Here is a 16,523-nt window from a genome sequence, read left to right as displayed (position 1 = left end):
CCCCCCCCCCCCCCCAATGCATTTATTTTTTAAAAAGGGTGATGTTTTTTATCCGCGAGTGGCAAACTTCTCAAGTGCAGCCAGTGGAAGGGGGGAACCCCTGGCTCCCACCGCTCCTGGCAGGGCTGGAGCCAGGGCCAGGCGTGGGGGCGAGCATCCCTGCCCCACGCTCCTGTCCCAGGTGCCCGGCGCGGTGCTGGAGGCAAACATCCACCGAACGTGCCGCAGGTTTTATTTAATCGGATTCAGTAACGTCTGAAGCAGCCAGCAAACTCTTTGCCATTCAGGCGGTCTTCTTCAGCGACGCAGCTGAATCCTATGGATGTTGGTGGCATCATGTTACTTTCCTGTTGGTTTTAGGAAAAGTTGAACGTTCAGAAAAGACTGCCAGAGTTAAAAATGCAAGGGGCAGCAAAGGAAAGTAGTGGTAAGAGCCAGATCCTGACGTGGACAAAATGAGAATAAAAGTTGCAGTAGTCTTCTGAACTGCACTTTGTGTTTTTCTCATGTTCACAATATGTGTGTTAGGTTAGACGGCTCTCTCAGATATTCCACCAGAGTGACATTTAGAAAAAAAACAAACAACAAAAAACACTAACAACAACTCCAAAAGAGTGAGGAGTTGTTTTTTCTTTCATTTCTTTCTTTCTTTTTTTTTTTTTTTTTTTTTTTTTTTCTGAGTACTCTGGGTCTGTGAGTAAATACAGGGTTTGTTTGAGAACATCAACTATTTCCTGTAAATTGTGATGCTGACAAGACTGTCTGGAAATGATATCAACACTTTGAAAGATTTTTTTTTTCTCTTCTTTTTAACCACTGAATGAAAGTTTGATAATAACGTGGTCAAACCAAAGAAGTGGAACACTTCTCTGTAGAGTAAAAAAAAAAAAAAAAAAAAAAAAGGAAAGAAAGACTTCTTTTTTCCTCTTGAAAAATGCATACCTGCCTGAGGTTTGCCACATAGCACCAGTAGTGCATCAGTGTCTACCTACAAGTGAATCCTCAGACTGTTTGTGACAACAGAAGTCTCCTTCACCTTTTTAAGACCAAGAGAAATTAGATACGAGAAGAGCAGTCAGCTCATAATCCGCCCTGCTCTGTCTGGTTATCACTTTTTTTGTTGTTGCTGCATATAATAACTTTTCTCTGTTTGAAACTTTGCATATACGTAGTCACAACAAAGTAAGTAAAGGGCAAAGTTGCATCAGCTTTTAAGTTTACATGTTTTGCTTCTGATCCTCTAACAGTCTCTAAGTAATACTGGGCAATTTTTTTTTTTTTGCGTGTGAGAGGATGGCTTTATTTTTTTCTTTATTTCATAGTAATGTTAATAAAGGAAAAAAAATGTAAATGATAACTTCAGAGATCTGAGACTTCTTTGGGCATCAAATAGTTATGATGCAGCCAGGTTATCCTCTTATATCCTCCTTTAATGCTTTTGTAGCATAATTTATACCGTAGCTTTGTGAGTTGCCTTCTGTCTTTATCGGCGATCGAGTAAATTCAGTGTTCCTTTATGAGTCCTTAGCAGGATTGTTGCTCTATCATGCGTCGTGTATCGCTTGTAGTAAACTTTTACTCTATGCACTATTATCGTGCGTTCTCTGGCTGCGTGTGAAGAATATGATTATTCACATATTGTGATTGTGCACTAATAACAGCATAGTCCTAATTCCTCTGTGTGGACTGGGGTGTCTGTAAGATGCAATGGTTGCTCGTTAAATCTCCGTATTTCAAGCATATTATATTTTAATGCTAGTTGACACATAGGGTTTTATATTTTCAAAGCATTGTGCAAACAATGACTAATTACTTTCTGTTCATGTGAATTACCTCTTTTAGCACTTTATCAGGCACTTGCTTTGAAACAAAACTATTTTACATTACAGTGCGAAAGAGTTAAAAAATTAGCAAAGACGTGTAGGAAAAAACCAAAATTTTAATTACAAACAGGCATCTTTGGGTATGTATTTAAATTTTTCTTTTTATGTGGAAGATCCTGCTAAGTTGGGGGGGGGGGGGGGGCGTGGATGTATGAATATTTATGTCTCTTATAAACTCTTGACAATATTTTAATGTAATAATCTTAATAGAAACCTTCTCAGATCTTAACTGCAGCCACACTGGCAGTATCGCTTTAATAAAGGTTTGTGGGTAACACCAAATATAACATTGTGAGAAAGTTTATGGTTAAATATTTTTGAACATGACAGGCTGGGAATCTGACAACCCTTTTTGTTAGGTGAAAGTAAAGTGGAAATAAATTACATTTTTAATACAGTTTCAGTTAAAACAAACTGCCACCTGGTAGTAAAAGTATTGGCCTTGAACAGAAATATATTCTGATTAAGATATTCTAACTGGTGTGTAAAATGAAGCCATTCATTCAGCAAACTGACAGCTTTCCAGTTGGTGTTTGCCCTTGCTTAATTTAGTTTCCTCCACACAACTAGTGAGGTAGTCTGGGTCTGTTTTTGGCAAACCTGGGCAACTGTAAACTCAGGCGTTTTGGTCCCCAATACTACACCTCGGGAGGTAAAACGCAATTGGTTAAAAATAATAGCAGGCATGGATAAGAAAAAAAAGACTAACACTTTCTTCTTTTTCGTTTCTGAAACTTTCTGAAGTTCTTACCTAGTGAGAAAACAATGCTATTTTCAAATCCTGGTGATTAATACTAAAACCAGCGTAGTCTGCACCCGTCTATTGTATAAATACCATTGCCTGTTGACCTTTGGATACATTAATTACAGCATATCTGGTCTAGGTTCTACTATTTTTGTCTGTCCAGAAGATAAATAAAAGTGCCCTTTCCAGTCCTGAAGAAGGAGAAGAACTTTTTTTCTGGGTACTGTCATGAATTATGGAGTTCGTTTTCATACGCTCTGCCAATGAAGCTCTCTTTTTCCTTTCAAAAGATAAGCCTGCACCCAAAGAGAGAATATTTTCCTACTCGAGGACTATTTTCAGTTCAGTTTTTATTGCGTGTAAAAACTTTCTAGGCTTTGCTTTTTTTGGAGTGTGTTTGCTAATTAAAAGAAAAAAAACACACTTAATGAGTTATATCAGATGATGTGAAGGATTAAAGCACAATTACACCATTAAAGAGCAAATGTTTACAAGGGCAAGACATGTAGCTACACTTTTCAGATGATGCTTATTATTCTCTCCTTGATGTAGGCTTGCACCTAATCAATAAGGGGCCTAGCAGAGCCGCACTGCTGAGCCACTTGTATACGTGCCCAGAACTTAAGAAATGCCACTTGGGGGAAAGGAGGAGGGGGGGGGAAGCAGTGGCATCCAATTCCGACTTTTTGTCATGCAGACCAAGGCTCAAATTAAATACGGAGCGATGGGAGAATAAATATGATGGTCTCAATTTAGTCCCTAGTGGACATTTTGTCCCAGCCCAGAAGCGTTGCACAACTGAGCACCATTCCGCTGGATGCGTAGTCCGGAGTCGCAGGAGTCTCTGGTTTGGCGTCACAGGGTTTAGAAGACTGTGATTTAGGTGAACTGGCATAGCTGTGTGTAAGAAACTTTGTTTAATAGACATCTATGTTTTATTCATGTTCTGTGCTATCGATTTCTTATTTTCTAGTACCTTTAAAGTGGTTCTTTAAAATTTAATAATAACACCACTGGTGGAAAATCGGTCTAAGAGTGAATAGAAAATGCTAATCTTTCTATCGGTGATTTTTATTATGATCCTGTCGCATTAACTAAGGAATTTTACTCCTGCTGTGGATTTCTGTGCATGGGTTTAGAAAATCTATAGAGGGAATAGTCTTCTCTAACGTGCATAGCTGCCACGGCTGGCGTTGCTGTGGGACGCTCCTGTAGAGCCCACTTGGCTCCATCCCGTAAAGTTTGGTGGGACTTCGTGCTAGTGTGGGACGACTGCGAGCACAGTGGTTACAACGGGATTATTCCTGTCTTGAGAATAGAATTATTTGGAATCACACAGTTTAGTCCCAATAGTCATTTTTTTTTTCTCTAGCTGCAGTTCACTTGTATAATTCTCGTAAGTCTGCTTTCTTTCCAGGCTCAGATTGACTTTTATTTTTTTCCCCCCTTAAATTTATTTTAAAATGTTTAATTTTTAAAATGTTACTAGCCCTTTAAAAACCTGTAATAAATGCTTTACAAGTGGCTAGACACCTTCCCTGGTGGTTTAATTTATACAAGCAGGAAACTTTCTCTCCTTCTTTCTCCCTCTCTTTCTTGTTTTCTTTAAACCAACTGACGTAATGCCAAACTTTGCTTTAAAAGAACAGACAGAAGTAATTGGTAGCTTTTAACTTTTAATAATGTTCTGGATTGGTTTTAGTGGCCAAACTGCCATTTTTTAAAAATTCAAGTAAAAACGGGCTTGTGGCCTGAGGAAGAAAGGCCCTGTTGATGCAGTTATTTTTATTCTTGTTTTTCAATCTGTTATTAAAAATCTTTCCTGCTGAGCTCTGCTGGATTTCTCCAATTGCTCTTTGTGATGGCTGGTGCATTTCAGGTTACGGTAACTTAAACTGTTTTCTAACTTATTTATTTATTTATTTATTTATTTTTACTTTTTTTTTTTTTTTCTTCTTTCCCATGGGCATTTTGAGATGCTTTATCCCTTTTCTGTTTTGGCTTGATTTCTTCCCCTCAGCCCTTTCTCCTCTCACCCAGCACCCAAAGTCTTATTTTGGAGAAACAATTTGTTTTGATTAGGAGAGGAATAATACATACCTTCAGCATGCCTTTACTGACAGTTGAGTGAATGTTATTTTACCAGTATGAGAAGGTTTTACACCTGTTGTTGACGCTGATTGGGAAGATATTCACTGTCTGTTGCAGGAGATGGGAGATTCTATCTGAAAGAGCAGCCACCATTCTGTGCTCTCCACCTCATATTTTAAAACTAAACCATGTTTTAAAATATGTTTAGTAATAGTCTCCAGTGATCCGTATCTATAAGGTGATACTAGGAACAAGAAAACCCAACAAAAGTATTTTCTTTAATTGACTAGAATTATGAAAATCTAGTGTGCTCTCTTTTCTTCCTTTTCTTCCATTTTTTTTATATTTATTTTTTAGAGGTTTCTGACTTATTTCCTTAATTTCTCTCCTACCTCTGCTCGGGTTTCGAACGCAGGCAAACTTTCTACGGTAAAAGACGGCGTTGGGCAATAGACTTTCTTGACGAAGTTGACGTCAGGACGACTTCATAAGTTGGCAAGTAGGGAAATCTTTCAAAGACCAAGTTGGCTTGTGCCAGTTTTTCCTTCCTTTAGGGGAGACACTCCACCCAGTAGGAGGTTACCCCACCCAACGTGGAGAGCTATAATTCAGTGGCAACACTTTAAATGTCAATCCTCCCTAGGGTTTAAACCCCAGACTTGTCTTGCCTCAATCTTTCTATTTAATCTAACATTCAATCTGTTGAAGTAACATCTCATCTTCATAAGCACTTTTTGGGCCTGATCCTGCAGTTCTCATTCTTGAAAAATACGCATTGACGTCAGGGGGACTTTTTGATTCGGTAAAGCTGCAGGATTGGACTCTGCAGGGCTGTGTGTGGCTCTGTGTGTCTGGAAGGAAGATTGTGTCTGCCTGATGAATATTGTATAATCTGTGTTGTTACAGATGAAATTGTAAAATGCTTCCATTGTAGTCTTAAAAATCCGAGGAAGTCCTGGAGCTCTAATGCTCTAAAACAGATCTTCAGTAAGCGAAATGTACTTATTTTTATTTAGTGTTTTGTCAAATCAACGTATAAGTTTTAAAAGTTCCAACTGTGAAGAACGTCAGGCATTTCTGACATTTATATTTCCCTGTATCACACTGTAGACATTTCTGAGTGCTCTTCTGGCAGTGCTTTTCATGCTCTGATGGAAAATGAACATTGCAGCTTGCATGCAGTTCAGTGCCTGCAATAGCCATTGGGGGACTTAGATAAGACTGAGAACTCCCAAGGAAAAAATAAGTTTTAGGGTGTTCTCAAAGTCAATATGACATTTTATATGAACATTTTATTTCATTGTGGCGTCAGTTCTCAAGCATCCTTTTCAGATTCCACGTTACGTTTAGTCAGATTGACAGTGCAGAGGGGAGTATATAATTCGATACTGTAAAAATGTTACAGAAAAAGCACCAATGTGTTCATCTCTCTGCATTTTGAAAATATGCCAGTGTTTTGAGTTTACTAATGTATCTGAAGAAACGTCTGTAAAAGAAGATGTTAAAAATCATCAATGTGCTTATGTTTCTCAGCAAGATTTACTTAAACAATATGCTTCAGTTTTGCCTCAAACCATTTCAAGCCACCTCTGGTCCAAGAATGTACCAGTTCTTGGTTCCTGGAAGATTAAGCATGACAGTTCCTATTATATAATGAACGGCAGTATTGTTTGAACAAAGGTAACATATTTTGATTTGTGTACTTTTTTTTTGGCAGCTGGCACTAGTGTAGGTCTAAAATGAGTGGTGATCTAACAGTGTAAATATCTGAATGTTCTTGAAACACACAGAATGGATGTAATGTGTTTAAATCATTGAATCTATCTATCTATATTATATAGAATGTGTATGTATGTGTATATACAAAACCGTAAATGGTGTGTTCTGCTATCTGTAGCCTTCAAATGTGTATCCTTTGGGTATTCCTGATCTACTTTGCAAAGCCTGCAAGTCTGAAATACATACTAAAACTTAAAAAATTAAACATACAGCTTGGCAGTTCACAAAAAAAAAAAAAAAGAGAAGTGTGTGTGGGGGGTTTCTAGTAGTTAATTAAAAAAATATAACATAGATACCTTGCAGATTGCTTTTGGATGTGCCAGTGACTTTATTGGGACCATTAATAAACAAAACAAAAACCCAGCAACACAAAAAACAAATTCTCAAGTGATATTTAAAAAAAAAGGACTGAAGTAGGTACTGAAGTTGAATATCACCTAAAATTCCTATGTGCAGCTGTGGTTTAATGGAAGCTAAATTAGTTAGAACAAAGCAATTTTCTTTGGGGTAGAAGGTTTTCAGTGTTTTCAAAGTGGAATTCTTTTTAACTTTCTCATACGCTGATCTTCAAGCAAAGGCTTTGAGTACGTGAAACCTCATCCAAAACTTGCTATGCAGATGAAACGCTTCTTTAAGAATTCAGTTAATAAAATAATTTTCCTCCCATTTCAGCTTCCTAAACTGAAGATAGATAGCTTTTATACGGAGAGTTCTCATTATTGGATATATTAAGTATACTCATCGTGCGTTCCCTAGCTGCAGCTACAGAGGATAAACCAAAAATACAATACACGCTGCTCACTGCTGAGCTTTCTCCTCCTGCACATACGGATGCAGACGCACAGTTAATAAACTTTGCCCCAAATACCTGAGGCAAAAACTTGTGAAAATAGATGGGCCTTACCATGTGCCTTGCAGGTGAGCGGTATCTGCGAGGCACGTGGGAGAAGGGAGCCTGTGCCCTGGCACCCAGCTCTGGATGCTCAGAGCTGGGGGCTGTCCCTAGAGCTGCCACCTCCCGTTTCAGCTGCCACACTGGTGGGGAGAAACAGTACGGCAGGTCCCCTTGTACTGCGAGCAGGTTCTCTGGCCTGCTGCAGTCACCTGAAATTTATGCCATCTGATTATTCTCCTTCCTGCTTTTTCAGGGCTGGAGTTTTCTTTAGAACTAAACTGCTTTTTGCATGTTGTATGCATCACGGAAAAAAAAAATAATAATGGATTAAATTAATCCTGTAATAGTTGTTTGAGCATACTGTAGCAATGTAAATAATTTTGTGGCATTGAGCTCATATTTCCAGTCTTATGGGGGGGAAAGATCAGAAGTTATCAACAACATATATCTGAGTCATTCAGCTACAATAAATCTTCTAACAAACACCCACCCTTTGCACACCCAGAGATACTCTCCAAGACTGTTGAAATTCTGCACACACCTGTATCTTACGTGTAAGTCCGTAAGCATGAATAGTAGATGTATCTTCAGCTGCAATCACATAGCGTTGTTTCCTCTGCTAAGCTACGGCAATCAAAATAGTTCACGCACCAAAAGTTAGCTTTCCATTTGCTTGCTGCTGGCTGCAGAGCCCTCAAGGTTGTCTTCTTCCCTGGAAGACGTCCCGAGGAATCGTTAATTGAAAAGAAATGCAGGGTATGGCTCTGTCGCAGCTCAGGATACAAAGCATTATGCGCTTCATCTATATCAGGTCAGAAGCAATCGTGCCTAATCCGCTTTTATCTAGGTATCATTCTGTCATGTGTAAGGTATGCTCTGCCTTGTTGCCTCTTCTGCTCTGCCTCTCCATGTCTCCCTCACACATACCGGTCTCCCGTTGGCTGCTGTGTGCACATACATACCCTCTAAGAATACGTGTAAATTGAAGTCCATCTGTGTTGCATTTTTTTTTTTTTTTTCAAAAACACCAGTGTTTGTATTGTTCTTTCTCTGAGCCCTTAATGAGTTTAAAGAATTTAATGTGACTTAATGAGGGTTCTTATTCTATTTCTGACACAGAGACTAATGAGGGAAAAGTAGAACAAATTGAAAACCAACTTTTACTTGTGGTTAGTTTCATGATGTCATCAAATTCAAGATATTACGAATCCTGGAAAAGTTTACAAATCTAGGCAAGAGTCCATTTTGCATCACTGCCCTTAAGTTGTTTATGACACGAAGTTTGCTGGTAAAAAAACAAAAGTTAGCATTTTTTTCATGTTTGGGCTGGTTTGATTCTTATAAAGTTTGATTAAAGCTGGTTTGATTTTTATAAAAGTGAATCTCACCTGTTTTGTATGCTAACCTGGGGGAAATTTAGATACATTTAAAGACCGCTGAAAACCCGCTGATGATGGATCTGATGTACCCCAGTACTTGGACGTGACTAAACTTCTTCTAACTTCATCTACAGTGAGTTAGCCAGTTTGCTGATCCTCGTCAGAAAACTAATTACATTTCAGTTTAACAAGTGTGATTCTTGGGGATCAGTGCTGTACTTTGGTTCAGTTTATTACTTTAAAGCAGTCCCCTCTGAACTCAGAATATTTCCTAATTCTCCGTAACACGTTTCGGCCTCTCCACTCATGATGGTCACTACAGGCCTTTGGCGTGACCACACTTTGGTCTGCCACCTTTAAAGGAATTCTTCCAGTTGGAAATCAGTTCACTGCCAAATCTGGAATTAAAAATACAAAGTAGGCTTACACAGGGCACCTGCTTCTAGGCCTTTTTGCTAATCACTGGGTTCACAACCCCGCTTTCTTCTTTTCTCTCACCAGCAGTTCTCTGAATGGCACAAATAAATAGCAGCAAAATTCCAGTATTGCACGTATGTCCATGTAGGCAGACTGCAGTGCCCTCATGGAGTGTATGTGATGCTGTGGACATCGGGGTATTTTTTAACAGGCCAGGGGAAGCAGTGATTTTCATGGTCTACAAAATCTGGGTATGATGTGACCAAACGGGGAAAAGTTGCAGCACAGTATATATACTTTTCTATACGATTTTTTTTTTTTCCTTTTAATCAGCTATTGTTGGTATTTTTAACAACATGAGATAAGCAGATAGTGGTGTGATTTCTTAGATTGTTAGTAACCCTTTGTTCTTCTGCTCTTGCTAGACATCTCTGAACTGTGATGGATTTTATTGCTCCCTCTTTTCTTTTTCGCAATTAGTTGTTGGTTTTGTGTTGTTGACTGCAACATGAGATAGTTCGAGTAAATTATTAAGAATTTGAATTGGAAATAGGGGCATTTTTAACCAACTTTCTTGAGATTATCATGCAAACAGAAAAAGAGAGTAAGTTGTTCGGTTGGTTTTTCTGTATGTATATATGTGTGTTTGTGGTTTGTTTTTTTCTTAATGAAGGTTTTCATAATTTGGTAGTTCAGCAAACATGAGTATGTTCTGAAAATATTTCTCACAGATGGCAGGTCTGAGTCGGTAGCTTTTAGGTGGACAGTTTTGTTACAACATACGGAGTCTAGAGCTGAATACAGTTTTCTGGAGTTTTAAAAGCATTGGAAAGCAAGATTTATTGGACCTTAAATATCCCAGTGGTGCAAATTTATTTGGTGTTCATGGCAGTCCCAGATTAACTTTCCTTAGAGATTTGCTGTGGTAGTGCATTATCTAAGGAACATTTAAAATGGGTTTGCCTGCCTTTTTTTTTTTCTTCAGGCATTTCTCAATTTTGATTTGTGCATAGGAAAATCTGTACTAACAAAGATGGTCCATTACTGGTGCCGAACTTTATGGTGAGAAGTATTTTAACTGGATGGGTCAAAAATAAGAATCTGAAAAGCTGGCATTTTAAAAGATTTTTGTTTGAGCAGTGCAGTGTGACAGTGGCTAGTTGTCAATGGGAAGGAGCGTAAAAAATAGTCACAGGAGAAAGGAGAAGGCAGCTGTGGAATTTATTTTACTGGGTTAAAGGAGACTCATGGCTAAGCAAGCTTTACCTTCGTGAGTTTTCAGAATTTATTACCTAAAATACACGTCTGAATAGAAAGAGAACTAGGATATTGTAAAATCCATCATGACACAAAGTGCTATTACTGCATATGAATGTAATTTATTTATTTTTTCTCTCCAGCAAATGGTGACTTCCTTTGTCTTGTCAGAAGGAATTTCAGATGAAACCTTACCAGAGTAAGGCTGCCATAAACCCCAGGCTCGCCAGCTGTAGCTGCGTGCAGCGCCACACTGGCCGTGGCAGTTTGCACCATGCTACTGTGCTGCTTTCGCTCAGAAATGGGGCTGAAACTGTTGCAGAAAAGTGCTTCAACGCTTTCTTAGAAAATGCACTAGATGAAAGAGGGAAGGGCAAGGAGAGCAGAGAGAGCACTCTGATATATGAGCTGAGATTATGGATGTTGTAATGCCATTTGTTGTAGGATACTACAGAAAAATCACATTGGGACCAAAGTTCCCGTGGATTACCATGAGATATTTATTACCATTTTCCTGTGTTTTCCCTGGTTAGGATCTAATCCTTCAGTGTCTAGAGCAGCTTGGAGTTAAGAATTTGTCCATTCAGAGAGGAAAACCTTGCCAGCTAAAGGATTTCACTATTTCACTACCTGTATTTATTTATTTCAAACCCCTCGCCTCAAATTTCCTGGAGAGAGAGGGTTGAGACTGGAAGGGAGAGATGGGGGACACGGAAGCTGAAGGAATACCCGGGGCATGTATCTGCCCAGTAAATAGCATTTGCTGATTGTTGTTTACTGCCAAGACGATTACAGCAGTTGTGTGCTGGTGGAGCAGCCCACACGCAGCCAGTGCACAGGAATGAAGTGAGGTCGAGTGCAATTCTGAGGTGACTAAAAGGTTTGCTTGTGACATACTTGTAGCAAAAGCCATTTTCGGTTGCCTGGTACCCTACCCAAATGCTGTAATTTTATGAGTGACGCATTTGATTATGAGCAGCCATCAAAAGGCTGCTTATAGGCATCTTGTTTGAAAGAAGAATGCGCTTGAGTTAAATAGTCACAGGTCAGATAAACATGTTGATCTGTCCTTTTAATTCAACATCTGCAGCTTCATGCCCTATTTCAATTTGTTCGATATTTATTCAATTTTGCAGTTTATTTGGAAGTGTGCTTTCTGCAGAAGTGATGCAGCCCATGCTTGTGCATTCCTTGCTTGGGCAGAGCTTCCATTCGCTTCCTTGGGAGTTGGTCTGTTGCTGCTGCTTTCTTTTTCCTTGATAGGGAAGGTACATGCTTAGTATTGGGGTCCCCTCCTCCTCAAAGCTGACTTGCTGTGATGAGCAGTTTGCTTCCTGGGGAAAAGACTATATTCAGTTTGTTCTGTCAAGTTTTAGTGAACAGTATGAGTGGGTCTTAATTAGAGCTGACAGTGAGGAAAAGGAAGGGATTTGGGGCACATCTCACCTCTGTGTTAGGCGGAATAAGGTATAAAAAGCCTCTGCAGAGCTCGCTTAGTGATTCGTTGCTTATCATTTTTCATGATGGAATACGCATGTAGAAAAAACACAGAAGTTAATGTTTACTTTTTGGATGCTTTATCGTCAAGCAAAGAGAACTGACAGTTTCATGGTTAAGTGCCTGAAGTTGTTTTTGGCTTTGCAGTTGTTGAATTAATCACTGCAAAGCTAACTAATTGTGTACTTTTTAAAGATTTTTTTTCCTTTTAATGAAAGGGAGATATTTTGTTCTTTCTGTCTTTGGAGCCTGGTTATCACGTTAACTACTAGCAACGAGCTCTTTAGCTTTTACTTTCTTGAGCTATCTTAGCAGTCATTCTTCTAGTAGATGGTGAATTTCCTTACAGATTTAGTTATTTATGGATTTCAGAACCATGCTATGGAATAGGCAGATGCATTTTAAAGCATTTTTTTATTTGTGTAGAAAATACTGGATCCTTAATTATGTGTTTACAGCTGTTACTATTGCTGTTACCTGGGTTTGTGCAACAGAAACCGGGTACTTAGGCAGAATTTGGAGTTTCAAGGGATTTTTTTTTCTTCCTTTTTTTTTTTTCATAATGTTACAGATGGGCAAAAAATGACAAAGATCTCACCTTCTTAGCATGCTTTGCATCAGGGTTGATAGAACTGCAGGCTACTTACTCCCTGGTTTTAAAGAAAGATAAAAAAATCCTTGGAAAGATTAACTTTATTTCTGGCAGCATTTTCACAGAATTTTGTTAGGGCAAAGACAGAATCAAAGGATGAATGGACAAAGTTGGGATTTTTGCCATTTTTTTTCTTTTTCTTTTTTTGCTGAAGCTGTGTAAGCTTTTTTTTTAATAAAAAATTATGTAGAATGCGGTGTTTCCCACAAGAGTACCTTCACAGATTTAGCATAAGGAGAATGCACTTCAATTCAAAGACACTGGTACATTTTTTAAGGCTTTGAATGTAGTAATCCAACAGGTATATAAGGCTGTAATGATAAACATGATGATTATTTGTATCTAGCATTGTTAGAATACATGATTTACTTTAGTGTGTGTTCAGATTAATTTTATTTAAGATATCCAACCTATTCCGCATTTTAAATACAAGTCTCTTGGCTTCTCAATTTGCTTTTTTTTTTTTTTTTTTTCATGTCAGCTGGCTCATTTCAACGCGTAAACAAAGGTTTCACTTCAAGAATTTTTTATAATTTAAAAAATGTCTAATTGCATTTGGAGAGTCTGTGTACGTAAGGAAGTCTGCGTGTTGGATGGGAGAGGCTCCAGTGAGACTGCTTGTCTTGGGGTCCCCAATGTTGAAGGCAGCACTAAAGACATAGGGAAACGCTGTTCCCGAGACATAGGGTACGCTGCCTATTTATGTCGTCTGCTTTCGGCACTGTATAAATAGCATTGCAAATACACACCTGCAAAGTGCCTGCAGTGACGTGGACATTGCACAGAGCCCCTCTGTGCACTCACTCCTCAGTACGGTTCTTCGCCTGTATTGCATCTTCCTAACCCAGGCAGCATACTGCAGCTGTTGTTTCCCTCTAGTAGGTGTCCGTACAGTAAATGCTGCAAAACCAGGATTTGGGGATGGCATTGGTGCAGATCACATCGGTGTACTGTTAGCCGGTCTTTTTAAAACAAGCCTGGTCCTTCTCCCCACGCACAGCTAGCCACACGAGGTGAGCTGGCTGTTGATTGAAAATCCAGGCTGATCCTCTGAGCGGGGAGGACGACAAGATAGGACTTAAATCAACATGAGGTTTCTTGGCTTTCCCAAAGGGGAGCAGAGTCAAAGGCTCGTCAGAATAACCCATTGTTCCTGTCAAAAGTCTTAAAACCTGGCAACTCCACGAACAGGTCCTTTAATCCTGCCACAGTAACAGGGCCCTCGACCTATTCGTGCTTCCCAAACTCTTTATTTCAGCAGGCATCCACGCTGAGGCTGTAAATTCTCCCCTTGTGTTTGCATATACACACACACAGGGTAGCCCAAAATCTAAATATGCGCTGCTGAGTGCCCGCGCTCGCCGAGCCTCTTTTTCTGCGCTGCCACTTGGAGCCCGTTCAAGCGTGTGGTGGAAACCCACGGCCGCGTTCGGGGCCCGGGCCCTCCAAGCGGCGGGGGAGGCCTCTGGCTGCGGGACGGGCAGCCGGGCCCTGGCACCTCCACAGCGGTGGCTGGGAGCAGCGCCTGGCCTTCTGTGGTGGTGCGAGGGGCCCGGAGCTGGATGCCCGGGCAGTTCTTGGATCCCCAGAAGGGGATGGGGATGGATTTGGAGCCCCTCTCAAGCCCCTCACCCCAGTAGGGTGGGTGAACCTCCCATTTTGGGCCGCCCGTGCCAGCTCTGTGGGGTCCCCAGGGAGGGAGCGGAGCCACCACCTAGCACCAGGAGGACAGGAGAGACAGGGATCTCCTTTTTAAAAGAAGTTTTCTTTTCTCCCTCTTTTTTTTTTTTTTTTTTTTTCTCACCCCTATTCTTTATTCATAAACCTAACGCAGTTCCACAATTCCCAGACATGTAAAGCTGCAGGGCTTTTTTTGTTTTGTTTAAATCTTTCTGAACCAGCCAAATTTTTGGGGTTGGCACGAGGTGCAGCCAGTACCCATGGCCTTCCAGGGCTTGCTTGGTCTAGAAGTCTGCAGATGTTTTCTGCTGGATCTGGCTCTTAATGAACAAAAAAGATTTTGGCATGCTTATTTATTTATTTATTTTCAAGGGGAAAATGTGGTTTAAAATGTTGATAATTATGTTTTACGTGAACTACTCAGACTTTATGCGACTCTATGGGAAAATGAATGCTCATCAATTTAAAAAAAAATCTTCTTTATTCATAAAGCATTCATATTTAAAGTGATCTTTTTTTCTCTCTTAATGAAAACAGGGTTTGGGGAGCATTACAAATAATTATTTTTTTTAATTACATATAGTTCTGCATCAGAGTTCTTGAAGACGGCCCACTGTGATCCTCTGGTGAAAACACCAGGGCTTTTCAAAAGCTTTTTAATTACCCATTTTTACTGCTCCTCTCTTCGCAATATACACCCAGTAACTGAAAAGAAGAAAAAAGAAATTCCAGGAGGGATCCACCTACAGGTGTGCATAGGTCAAGCACATACTTCTCTTTCAGAATGATTATTTTGCTTTTCCAGAGATCAGGCAGTACTGCCCACCATCGAAACCCAGCTCGCTCGCTCTTGCAGAGGAAATACTTATCACAAAGCTGCAGTGCATTTTAATCAAGGTTCCCAGAGTATTCTACAAACATTAATTGCCTCTTACGGACAGGATGAAGCATTGCACCCATTGTACTGATGGGTGAGCCAAGGCACGCGGAATCTCAATAACTTCTGCAGTGTCACCATGAGCCAGTGGCGAGGCTGTGAACAGAGCGTGGGTGTCCCCACTCCTGTGCTGCTGAGACACCTCCCCTCCACCCACCAGTTTTACTCTCTTTTCTTAAATTCAGATTTTTCAGACCCTGACTTTTTTTCCTGCATATTATATGGCAAGTGCTATGCTTGCGCCTGTGTTGCTCTGAAGTTTAGGGAAAGCAGCGTGTGAAAATGCTATTGGTTTATGTGTTGCTGAGCCTGGAGGCCCTTCATTTAGTTCTGAACCTTACGTTTTGATACTGCCCTTTGTGATGCTGCTGGGCCACTGGACTGCCCCCCAAAATAGCGCCTGTTGTGTTCATTACTGATGTTTCACCACTCTGTGAGTGACAAAGAATTCCACTTTTCAGCACAACAGTTCACCCACTAAATGATTCCCCAGCATGATACATGCTCTGTCTTGTAGTTAATTATCTTGTAATTATCAAAGCAGTAATGAAGTTGTGCATAAGAACTGTATAGATCAATAAAAACAGCTCAAAATTATGAAGGAGCACTGACAGACTAGGAGCCCAACTGCTCTTTCAATGTTCAGAGTTTTTTCTGAAAAGCTTTTTGACTTTTTTTTTTTTTTTGTCAAAACAACATCAGGAAAAAAAAGGATTTAAAGCTTTTGTTGTTTACCCTGAACTGATGATGATCTTGCATACATTCTCAGTGATTTGCAGAAGGCTGTGTAAGTGCTAATGAAAGTTTGTATTGGAGTGGCTGCTAAGAATATGATCATTGTTACCAATTTATTAACACCATGAAAGATTTCCTGTCCTAAAAAGACTGCCAGCCAGCGTCATAATCCAGAGTGGGCAGAGCCATGTGGTAGGTTTGACTGAGCCCCTTTGACAATTATATCATTTATTTAGCTGTCTATCTTTAGAAGTCGGGAGGCTAAGCTTTGGTTTCAGAGGCATGCCGAAACTCTCGCGCTGCATGCATGGCAAGGGCAGTGGAATACCAGAGTGCTCGCTTGGGCTTTAACTACAAAATAATGTGGTTGCACATGACACAACAAGAACAGAGGTATAATCCTGCCCTGTGAAGCAGGTCACATGTTCCAGGTTCTCTCTGTAATGTATGCAAAGTAGCTGCTTAAATCATTACAAGTGTGTAAATCATCTTCTTCATAAACAATACCATCAAGGTACAGTCAGGCAACATGTCTCTTGTGGGTTGACTGGAGCTTGAATTTCCTTCAGACGTTGA

At 40.0% G+C, this 16,523-nt stretch overlaps 1 protein-coding gene across 4 annotated transcripts in view; it reads left to right on the top strand.

Annotated features, from left to right (window-relative positions):
• TRPS1 (transcriptional repressor GATA binding 1) overlaps window positions 1–16,523 on the top strand; it is a 212,647-nt gene that overhangs the window by 567 nt on the left and 195,557 nt on the right. The gene's annotated exons all lie outside the window — the stretch shown is intronic.

This window comes from Oxyura jamaicensis, chromosome 2 (assembly GCF_011077185.1).
Source record: "Oxyura jamaicensis isolate SHBP4307 breed ruddy duck chromosome 2, BPBGC_Ojam_1.0, whole genome shotgun sequence".
Classification (NCBI taxonomy): domain Eukaryota; kingdom Metazoa; phylum Chordata; class Aves; order Anseriformes; family Anatidae; genus Oxyura; species Oxyura jamaicensis.
Note: the sequence above shows the minus strand (reverse complement) of the source record. Positions and strands in the feature narration are given on the sequence as shown.